Source organism: Microcebus murinus, chromosome 9 (assembly GCF_040939455.1).
Source record: "Microcebus murinus isolate Inina chromosome 9, M.murinus_Inina_mat1.0, whole genome shotgun sequence".
NCBI classification, from domain to species: Eukaryota; Metazoa; Chordata; class Mammalia; order Primates; family Cheirogaleidae; genus Microcebus; species Microcebus murinus.
The window spans coordinates 46,800,647-46,813,069 of NC_134112.1; the positions used below are offsets into that span (position 1 = coordinate 46,800,647).

A 12,423-nucleotide genomic window follows, 5' to 3' on the forward strand; every position below is an offset into this window, starting at 1 on the left:
AGCTTGACACTAATTACTTCTTTTTAACTGCATATTAACCCACTGTGTGAAATAATTTCTGTGTCATGATTATTCAAATATGCCCCTACTTTGTTCACATTTATTTTCTGCCACGACAATAATGCTGCAATATATATCAGTGCACACGTATAAGTACATATTCATATTTAAATTTCCTTGGGATAAATTCCCAGGAATGGGACTAATGAGTCTAAGACCCATCATGCTTTTAAAAGATAATGCCAGGTGGCTTTCCAAAAAGGCTATAAAAATTTATATTTCTGCCAGTAACAAAGTATTAATCCCTTACCAGTTTCCTCTACAGCAGTGGATGTTACAATTCTCTTAAACATTTATAAAGTGATAGTTTACTGTTATTTTATTTATTTTTATTTTTTTGAGACAGAGTCTCGCTTTGTTGCCCAGGCTAGAGTGAGTGCTATGGCGTCAGCCTAGCTCACAGCAACCTCAAACTCCTGGGCTAGAAGTAATCCTCCTGCCTCAGCCTCCCGAGTAGCTGGGACTACAGGCATGTGCCACCATGCCTGGCTAATTTTTTCTATATATATTAGTTGGCCAATTAATTTCTTTCTATTTATAGTAGAGACAGGGGTCTCACTCTTGCTCAGGCTGGTTTCGAAAACCTGACCTCTAGCAATCCGCTCGCCTCTCCCTTCCAGAGTGCTAGGATTACAGGTGTGAGACACTACACCTGGCCTTCACTGTTATTTTAATTTGCATTTTCTTGACAACCACTGAATTTAAACTTTTCCTGTGTTTGTTGGCCATTTGGATTTGTTCTTCTATGAATTTCCTACCCATATCCTTTTATCATTTTCCTATTAGGTTATTTACCAATTTCTTGTCAATTTAAAGGTCTTTGTACACAATAAATATTAACTAATACTGTTTCCAATTCAAAATTTTATTACTTTGCTTACAGTATTTCTATAAAAATTTTTAAAAACTCAATATACTTTAATAAGCCTATATTTTCTTCAGTTTCTTGTTTTGTCTTAGAAACTTAGGTTTTCCTCTGTCCTTAGACTTATATGTAAGTCTTCTAGACCTTCTCCTAAAGTTGATTGATTAATTTTATATTATTTACCCTGTTGATATAATTTTTTCCTTTTTCTTTTTGTATTCAACTTGATTTATAATAATTCAGCTGGTTAGATAGTCATTAGCACCATTTATTAAATCATCTATCCTTTTCCTACTGAATAAGAATAGAATATTAGAATATTTAACTAAAGGGTAGAACTGTAAATTAAATTCCCAAGTATTGGATTCTCTATTCTGTTTCAATGGAATAGTTGCCTTGATATGTGCAAGTGCCATATTGACTGAATTACAGTGGCGTTTAGTATGTTCTATTTTCTGGTAAGGCTAGTTCTCTTCATTGGAACTGAAGGAGTACACCTGATCTCTCTGACTGCCAGGAAACTGAGGAGGAGCTGAATAGGTGGGTATAGCCCTCTTGTTTAGACCTGAGGTTGGGCTCAGAGTACAAGGAGACAGCTGTAGAGAGGATGTCGCCTTGACAAAGAAAAATAAGAAGAAAACCAAACAGAACAGTTAACCAGTAAAACATAGAACTCATCAAGGAGGTAGATGAGAAACTAAACAAATGAAAAATTAATGAGAACATTAGAGAGAATCAAGATTAGCACAACAGACTTCTTGGGACAAAAAAGTCTTAATTTAAAAAAAATTCATGCCGGGCACGGTGGCTCACGCCTGTAATCCTAGCACTCTGGGAGGCTGAGGCGGGCGGATTGCTCGAGGTCAGGAGTTCGAAACCAGCCTGAGCAAGAGCGAGACCCCGTCTCTACTATAAATAGAAAGAAATTAATTGGCCAACTAATATATATGGAAAAAATTAGCCGGGCATGGTGGCGCATGCCTGTAGTCCCAGCTACTCGGGAGGCTGAGGCAGCAGGATCGCTTGAGCCCAGGAGTTTGAGGTTGCTGTGAGCTAGGCTGACGCCACGGCACTCACTCTAGCCTGGCAACAAAGTGAGACTCTGTCTCAAAAAAAAAAAAAAAAAAAAATTAAGTGGCAAAATAAAATGAATGCTCCCATTTGAGACACAAATTGACATTCTTTAAGATCAATGGTAAAGAAATACTTCAAAGCAAAAGTAAAAAAGAACATTTATTAAAAAACCCATAATTGTTCTGATTATTAAGATAATATATGTAATTAAACCCTCATTGTGAAAAGGAAAAAAATTCACAAATCAAACCCAAGGATAGTGGAAGATGCTGATAAAGGTAAAAGTAGAAAGTATATGTTAGGAAATAGAAAAAATGATAGATAACCTATAAATATACTGTAGGAAAAAAAAGATAAAATCTATGAATTGAAAAATGAAAAAAGCTAAGCCAATAACTAGTATAGTTAAGGAAAACTCAGATATATACTTTTCAACTGAAAATGAGATACAGCAATATGTAGAGAGAAAATTAAAAGAACTGTAACAAATGCAATGTCTTTCAAACTGCAAACTTGTATCAGTGCAGAGCTGCTACCTATATTGCCATCTCTTTTATCTCTATTACTCAGCCCAGAGCCTACTTCAAAGTATACTTTCAATAAATATCTGTTGAATGAACAAATGGATATAAAACCGCATGCCAATATTATTAGAATCTTGATAAAGTAGATAGTATTCTAGGAAACTGTAAATGGCTAAAACTGAAGATTCATAAAAAGGTAGTAAATCTAAGTAGAATAATAACTATAGAGGAAACTGAAGAATATAGTAATTATTTCTTTAAAAAGTACAGGGCTCATATGGTTTCATAAGCAAGTTTTTCTAAATTTTCAAGTAGCAATGAATTCTTGTGCCTTTTCATGAGCATAAAGAATGAAAAAAAGATTCCTAGATATTTTTAAAAAGCTATTATAAAAACCTGCAATGCCAAAACCCAACACTTCATTTATAAAACAAATCTTATTTGACATTATCAGTACACATAGTTGGTCATGTAGAATGCAGAATTATAAAATGCAGACTTATAAAAATAATTATACATACATACCTCAAACATTTAATAAAACTTATACATTAATTTACTAATCCTTTTTATGTAAGACAAAAGCCTTTTCTCTAGCCCTCTGCTTCCATCTCTTGTTTCTTGCCTCAAGTATACCCAAAAAACACTGTCTACAATTTCTCATTGTTATTTCTTTAGAGTAAGGTTTAAAAGACACTTAGATAGCAATCTGAATGTAGACTCCTTGTTTTTTATGATCTCCCCCTTCTTTTTTATTTGTTGTTTCACTCACACATAATATCAAAGCAATTTTAAAACTAACTTGCCTTTATCAAGGTCTTCCCAAGCATCCCACTTAAGATTTCAAGAAATACTATTGTTTTACTCATGTTTTATGAATAATGGTCTATCATATTATATAATCACAGTAAGATATACAAGTGGGACAATCAGGTTTGATAAGTGACCCTTGGTAAATATGCAATTCAAGCCAACTACACGGGAATGATGAAAAGTATCCTTCTAGCCAGAAACCGTCAGTCTACATGGCAAAGAAAATCCTGAAAGTCAGTTAATGGTGGTTAAGAGAGCACTTACTGCATTATAATGTCAAAATCTAACCAAAATATTAGAAAACAGGCCAAGTGCAGTGGCTCATGCCTGTAACCCTAGCACTGTGGGAGGCCGAGGTGGGAAGATTGCTCAAGGTCAGGAGTTCGAAACCAGCCTGAGCAAGAGCGAGACCCTGTCTCTGCTAAAAACAGAGAGAAATTAATTGACTAACTAAAAATATATAGAAAAAGTAGCTGGGAATGGCAGCGCATGCCTGTAGTCCCAGCTGCTCAGGAGGCTGAGGCACAAGGATTGCTTGAGCCAGGAGTTTGAGGTTGCTGTGAGCTAGGCTGATGCCACGGCACTCTAGCCTGGGCAACACAGTGAGACTCTGTCTCAAACACAAAAATATTAGAAAACCAAATACAGCCTGACATATATCCCAAGACCAAGTATGCCTTATTATTGGAATGTAAGAACAGTTGAGTATTGGGAAAGATAATTTATAATACCAATGTATCAAAGGAGAAAAATCAGTATTATCATATTTTTAAAGATTTGGAAAAGTGAGACAACTTGAAAAATTACTCCTGAATTTAAAACAAAAAAAGAGCCTTTAAGTAACAAGAAAAATATACTTATTTAACATGATAAACAGACTCTGTTTCAAACCAATAGCCTATTTCTTAATTTAAAACACTAGAGCCATTCTCAGGATTTCAATTATCTATTCACTAATGCATTATAAGCATCTATTTCCTGCCCAAATGATTCTGAGCTCTAGACAATTTCTCCATTTGTATTTCTCAAAGTTTATTGCTTGGTACACAGTTAAGAAACAAGCTGGTGACTGAATGAATGAATTTCTACTTAAGCCAAGAAAATAAGCGTCACTAATGATGAATGTTACACAGGAGTGCTGTCCAATATAATTAAACCAAATATAAGATAAGGATAAGCCGGGGGCAGAATTACCATTATTTATAAATGATATGATTGTCCTCCTAGTAATCCTAAGAAAACCACAAAGGATTTGTCAAATATAATAAATAGAGTTCCACTTCTAGTAATGGTAAATTAGCTCTTATCAGACTACTTGTCCTACAGATAATAGCTATAAATGTTGAACAAAATATATAAATTACAACTATGTAAAGATACTAGAGAGCAACCAAAAGCAGGCAGAAATTGGAGAGGAGTTGACACTTGGCAAAACTAAAAAAGCAGCATATGCATCTCTGTTTCTACAAGTTTTTGCCTGTGGGCAGACCTTATTTGGCACGGGGATAGAAGCTGGAAATTTTACTAGCTTAAAGAATCTGAAAAATTAGAGAGGATATCCTAGAAAGTCACAGATAAGAAGCCCACATTTTGGAGGCAAACACTCCAAATCTCTAACTGATGCCTAATATGCCTACAACAATATATCATTCCAAATATCTAAGATACAATTTCAAATTACTAGATATACGGAAAACCAGGAAAATATAAGAAAACGCAACAGTGGAGACCAACTCCAAGGTGATATGTTGAAATTAGTAACCATCATGTATTTAAATGATAACTTTATGATCAAGGACATAAAGGAAAATAGTGTGTAAAGAACAAAAAGAAGGGAAATTCAGTAAAGAAACTGAAACTATGAATTGGCTTAAGGAAGAGGTTAGAGATGAAAAATAGATGAGAGGAAAAATTTGACGAACTTGGAGATAAGATCAATAGAAAAGACCCAAACTGAAGAACAGACAAAAAAACATGGACTAGTTTATTTAAAATACATATGGCTATTTAAAGTAAAAATTATTTTTTTGCTTTAAAAATTATTTTCACATACGAAATTTATAAGGTACATAATATGATAGCTATAGCATAAAGAACGGTGTGATGGTCTCATATATAGTTGCAAGATGCTTACATTTTATGTGAAGTGGTATTATATTAATTCTAAGTAGAATGTAAAAAGACAAGAATGTATACAGTAGCCCAGAGAGCAAGCATTTTTTTTTTTAAAAAAGCAACATGGAATAGCCCAACAGACAATTATAATCAAATTCTACAGTTACACAATTAATTCAAAAGAGAGCAGGGAAGCAGGAACAGAGGAACAAAAAACAAAACGGAAAAAAAAAAAAAAAAGACCAGTGAAATGGAAGACTTAAATCCAACCACAGCAATATTTAGATTAAATGTAAGTAGACTAAATAGTCCAATGGAAAGGTAGAGGATATTAGAATGGATGAAGAAAGCAAGACTCAACTATATGCTACCCATAAGACATGGAAACAGCATAAGAAAGCTGAAATGGGCCGGGAGCAGTGGCTCACGCCTGTAATCCTAGCACTCTGGGAGGCCAAGGGGGGAGGATTGCTCAAGGTCAGGAGTTCGAAACCAGCCTGAGCAAGAGCGAGACCCCGTCTCTACTATAAATACAAAGAAATTAACTGGCCAACTAACATATATATAGAAAAAATTAGCCAGGCATGGTGGTGCATGTCTGTAGTCCCAGCTACTCGGGAGGCTAAGGCAACAGGATTGCTTGAGCCCAGGAGTTTGAGGTTGCTGTGAGCTAGGCTGATGCCATGGCACTCACTCTAGCCTGGGCAACAAAGCGAGACTGTCTCAAAAAAAAAAAAAAGAAAGCTGAAATGCTCTATTAATATGAGATAAAGAAAAATAACAGTAAAAAAGAGAAAAAGGGCCATTTCATCATGAGAAAAGAGAAAGATATAATCATAAATGTATATGAGCCTAATAGAGTTTCTAAATACATTAAACAAGTTAACAGTTAACAGCATTAAGAAAGAAATATATACAAATCCACATTCCTAAAAGAAAATTTTAACATCCTTCTCTCAAACTGATAGAATTAGTCTTTAACTTTTATTAAAGACACTGACAATTTAAACACTACCACTGACCTTAATTCACATTTATGGACACTACACTGAACATATGCCAGGCCATTAAACAAGTCTCAACAAATTTCAGAAGACTGAAAACTATTAAAATTGAAGTGAAAATAATAAGACATCCAGGAAAATCTCAAATATTTGCAAAATAGTGTATATCATTCTAAATAACATAAGAGAATGGAGAAAGGGAAATGTTAAAATATTTTTAAGTGAATGATAAAAAAATATATACCATACAAATTTGGGACACAACAGAAAAAACAGTAAAAAAGATATGAATGATAAATCGCAAAAAGAAATATAAGTATCCAGTAAACATGAAAAGATATTAGACATCTTACTTGTAATTTAGAAATGTAGAATTTTAATTAAAAGCATATTGTTCTGAGCTTGTAATTTCACTGCCAAGAATTTATCCTAAGTAAATAAATGGATGGATGCACAAGGGTGTTAATCACAGCATTATTTACAATAGAAACAAGAAAAAATGGTACAACTAATCAATAATAGAGCACCATATGCTTATATAATTGGAAGATTATGTAGCCAAATATTTATTGATATGGAAAGCATTATATCAAACATTTACTTTAAAAAACATATTACAGAAATGGCATATGTAGATTAGTTCTACTACTGTTAAAAACAATGGTAACTTCCCTGTGTCCTACTGGATTTCTTGTCACATAGATGACATACTACTACTTTTAGAATTGTATAAAAATCATTAGGCTGATTTTTAGTTTAAAAATAACTATAAAAAAGTTCACTTTTCCTCCTATTAACTTATTTTACTATTTGAAAACTATTGTCAAAAAATATTTCTTCATGACTAAATTAGAAAACATTCTTTTTGATAGATCATTTTCTATAATCTGACAGTTTACTACATCTGGAATGCACGTCCTATACAGTTCCTCAAACTTCCTCACTGCTGCTATTCAAAATGTTAGCAATGGGGCATAGTACAAAGATCATGCTTTGGAATTAGGCAGTCTTGAGTCCAAATTCCAGATGTGTTACTTATTTAACTATATGGACTTGAATAAAATCCAGGATAATTATATCCACTTTGATTCTAATACTTTCAACTCTCAATGTTTGTAAGGCATTTAGTATAGGGTCTACAACACAGAAGGAATTCAATAATAATAGAATTAAGTGCTATTATTTCTTAAAACTTTATCTTTGGAATAAAGTAATTACGAACTAATCCAAGATTAAGTGCCATCTCCCAAATTTACTTTAGCTAAGCACATGCCACAACAATTTCCTCATATATAGTCATTAAAAGTGGTAATTACAACTGCTATTGAAAATGTTTAGGACGTCATGTGAAGAAATTCTAACAAAAATAAATTTATATTGTATAAAAATGTGTCACATATTATCAAAAGTATGAGGCATACAATGTAAAAATAATTTTCTTAGGATAGCATGATTACTTTTGAAAAATTTCTATTATGTCACTTATTTTTTTTTTTTGAGACAGAGTCTCACTTTGTTGCCCAGGCTGGAGTGAGTGCCGTGGCGTCAGCCTAGCTCACAGCAACATCAAACTCCTGGGCTCAAGCAATCCTGCTGCCTCAGCCTCCCAAGTAGCTGGGACCACAGGCATGTGCCACCATGCCCGGCTAATTTTTTCTATATATATTAGTTAGCCAATTAATTTCTTTGTATTTATAGTAGAGACGGGGTCTCGCTCTTGCTCAGGCTGGTTTCGAACTCCTGACCTTGAGCAATCTGCCTGCCTCGGCCTCCCAGAGTGCTAGGATTACAGGCGTGAGCCACCGCGCCTGGCCTATGTCACTTTTTAATAAAGGAAAAAAACAACTATGTAATTTATATACACAGATATTAAATAAGCTAAATTTTCATGTTATCTACCCTACTACAAATACTGTTCAGCACAATTTCTGTTTGATTCTATCACCTCAGTCTCATTAGAAAATATTTACTTAATGCTTTTTTATGTCCCATGCACTATGTCAGACAGTGGGGATACAATTATAGGAAAAATTGGACACAATTCTTATCTTCATGGAACTTACAGTCTAGCAAGGAGAAAGATATTAGTAAAATAAACATATAAACAACAACAAAATCACGACTGTCAGAAGCTCCATGAAGGAGAGGTAGAAAATCCTAGTCAGGGAGGTCGGAGAGGACAACCCTGGGGATATGGCATGGAGTGAACATCTACAGGATAAGTGGGAGTTAACTAGGTGAAAGAGGGAGGAAAAGACATGTTAGACAGATGGAACACAGAATGTTCAAAGGCCTTTGGCAGGAGGGAAGATGGTATCCTTATGAAATTAAAAAGATTAATGTAGCTGGAGCATGAAGATCTGAGGGGAAGTACTGTGTGAGATGAGGATAGAGAGACTGGCAGGGGATTGGTCACATAGGACTTCTCATAAATACTTCTATCTTCAGCTTAGGAATGATAGGAATTCAATGAAAAGTAGAGATTAGGGAGAGCAAGCACAGGTTGTCATAATTAGATACAAAAAATTATTCTTTTCAACATACAAACAAATTGGATAGGGAAAGAATGGAAGGAAGGTAAACCACACAAGAGGCTATTGCATAGTCTAAGCGAGTGATGATGACAAATAGGGCTAGGTGGTGGGAGTAGAAATTAAGAGACAGAAAGAAATTTAAGATCTGGGAGGTGAAATCAACAATTCAGTGATGATAGGATGGGAGGGGAAATGTCAAAGCTAGTGTCCTAGGTTTCCACCTTGAATACCCAGTTGGTTGGCTGGTACTGTTATGTATGGAGCAAGGGAACACCAGAGAACCAGGTACATTTGGAAGAGCATTATTTTAGTTTTAGACATGATGAATTTAAAGTGCTCTTGAGATATACTGGAAGAGCTTTCAAAGAGGCAGTTATATACTGTGTGAGGTATTAGGTTCAGAAGAGAGGTCTAGTCCAGAGGGAGAAATCTATACTTACAAAACCCTTAGGAGAACATAACATTTCCTAGGAAAGGAGTAGAATGAGAACCGAAGATATGGAACACCAGTGTTTAACCGACCATAGAAGACAATAGACTTCCAAAGGAGTTAAAAATAATGTTTTAATATAAATTTATTCTAAGCACAAGCAAATTTGCTTTGGGCTCATATTTTGTAAATTTCATTTATTTTCTCATTAGGTAGTATTCAATTACATAAATTACTTTTATTACTGGGGAAATAGAGATGCCCTTTGTATTTCTAACATAGTCCTCCTTAAAATTGAATTACTATTTAGTATATACTGTCAGATATTTCTGCCTTCTACTTAATCTAGATCAACTTCATTACCTTGGGACTAAATTTGACAACAGATAGCATAATACTCAAATCTATTTTCCTGTGTAAAGCTGAATGAATGTTACCAAGGATACAATCTATAAATCTTCCCAATAGTTCAGTTTAATAAATCTAAAAAGGAGCCTGTCCTGGCATTAAGAACATTTGTAGTAAACTGTAGCTCTGTGCACTATTTTACTCACCAACATCATTTATCTCTGTAAATCTTATTTGATTATCAAATATTACTGATAATATTGAAACAATACAGAAGAGATGCTCATTTGAAAAATTGCATTAGTCTATATTTTATGCTTTAATAGGGAGATGCAATATAGAACACTTTAGTAAGTTATTAAACAGTTATCACAGACTAGACAAATGCCAACTAGGAAAATTCAGTTGGATTTTGCCTCATTAGAATTTCCTCTATTATGTGAAAGAAGTAACTTAGGGAAGTATCAATGGATTAAAAATGGAATTGATCATTTACTAATACTTAATGATACAATGTATAAAAAATAGGGATGACAATGTTTCTAATTATAGTGAATCTACTGGTAAAGTGAGACTTAGATTCTATGAGATATTGTAATTTATGAGTTATTATACATTATATTATCTGGCCAAAGATAGATAGCTGTGGCAGAGATGTCTACCTGTACAGAGCAATGCTACAGCGAACAAATGTTGTTTGTAGTTAGGTGTGGCCAAGTGACTATAATCCATGATAAGTTAGGGTATACTTTAAAATAACTAAAGGAGTAGAATTGGAATGTACCTAACACAAAGAAATGATAAATATATGAGGTGCTGGATACCCTAATTACCCTGATTTGATTAATTCACATTGTATGCCTGTATCAAAACATCACGTGTACTGTATAAATATGCATGACATTATGTACCTATAATAATTTTTTAAAAATGTAAATAAAGAGATTGCAATATTCTATTTTAAATGTATTACACATATATGCATGGCATATAATAGGCACAGACCTTCCAATGGGAAGGGTCTCAGTGGAGACTTGGGAAGAAACACTCAGAAAAGCTTTTCTAGAAGAGGTGATTTCTAAGGATAAGTGGAGTGGGTAAAGAAATGGGGAGACACTGACAGACCAGGTAAACATGTTTATGTCATAAAGTCTACTAAAAAATTTGGATGATTTTAAGTCTGCAGACAGCCAGTGAAGGGTTTTCACCAGGGGAGTAATATGGTCAGATTTGCATTTTTAAAAGGATAATGGCAATATGAACAAGTAACTGGGTGAAAGAGGAATGACAAAACTGGAGACTAGGGCTCAGGACATTACAATTTAGATGAAAAATAGTGAGAACCAGAATTTAAGTTAGTGGCAGTGGGAATGGAAAGAGCTGGGGAGGTTGAGGGGAGGCTAAGGTATATTTAGGAAGAGAAATGATGGGACTGTGGCCAAACATAATAGAAATGGAGGAGTAAAGTATGACTTTCAAGTTTCTGGCAAGGAAAATTAGGTGAATATGGGTGTCTACTAATTAAGACAGTGGGAAAAATGACAAGTTCAGCTGTGGGCATCCTTAGATTGAAGAGAAAATAATAAATAAGCATTTAAAAATACAGTCTAATATACTTGATTAAAGTCAGGTGGTAGATATAATGTTTATTTTTCAAGTGTTTTTTGAAACCATTGATTTCAATAGATAAATGTGTATAGCAATGTTTCTCAGAGTGGTCCACTTGTTAGACTTGTTTACAACACATATTTTTATGCCTCACCCTATACTTAATGACTTAAGACTCTCTGGAATTAGTCCTAGGAATCTATCTTTCATTTCACAGGCATTTTTTATTTATACTAAAATTTAAAAGCCATCAATATTTAAAGTAGGAAAAGAATGACAATGTAGACTGTGGGAAACATCAATATTGAAGGTAGTGACTCTGGAGGGTAATATACTTAATTATTAACAGTGGTGGTCAATGTGTGAGTTTTAAATTTTCTTCTGATCAAAAGATTACATAAAAATTTTGGAAGGTGGCATTCTATTTTAGTATAGACACAATAAAGATTTATAGCTAACACAGATAGCTAGAGCCTCAAGATAACTAGAATAGTTATTTACCTTTCTTTTTATGATGTATTTTTAATTTTTATTTTTTTAATTCAGCATTTACCTTTCTTTCTCTTTTAAAAAATATTTTAAAATAAGAAAATACTTTTCTTTAAAACCAGCCAATATGTCAAATATCACATGTGTAATGAGAGAGTCCAACATAGCATGTGACAACTCCCAGAATGTCTGCTTTAAGAATCACAGAGAACTTAGGACAAGTGAAATAAAGCTGGTTATGTTTAAAAACAAAATGAAAAACAAAAGAAAAACAAAAAAACCCTTAAAAGGGGCAGTATATTCCTGACTTGGCACTTTAACTTCACTCTTTGTGTTTCATAGGGAAAATTAGCTTTTACATAAAATAAATACAATTGACATACTAATAGCACCATTCTTAGGTATTTAATTGAACTATTACAATTTTATGTTTGAATAACTTCAGTAAAAATTACTGTCAAGACGAGGACTAGGGCTACAGATTTCAATGCCCATTCTCACTCAAATCAGATATTACTTCTACAATAAGACAATCTATAAGTTAATTTAGCAGCTCAAT

General features: G+C 33.8%; 1 protein-coding gene across 4 annotated transcripts in view; it reads right to left on the minus strand.

Annotated features, from left to right (window-relative positions):
• Window positions 1-12,423, minus strand: part of ANKIB1 (ankyrin repeat and IBR domain containing 1) — a 137,754-nt gene that overhangs the window by 60,397 nt on the left and 64,934 nt on the right. The window lies entirely within an intron of this gene.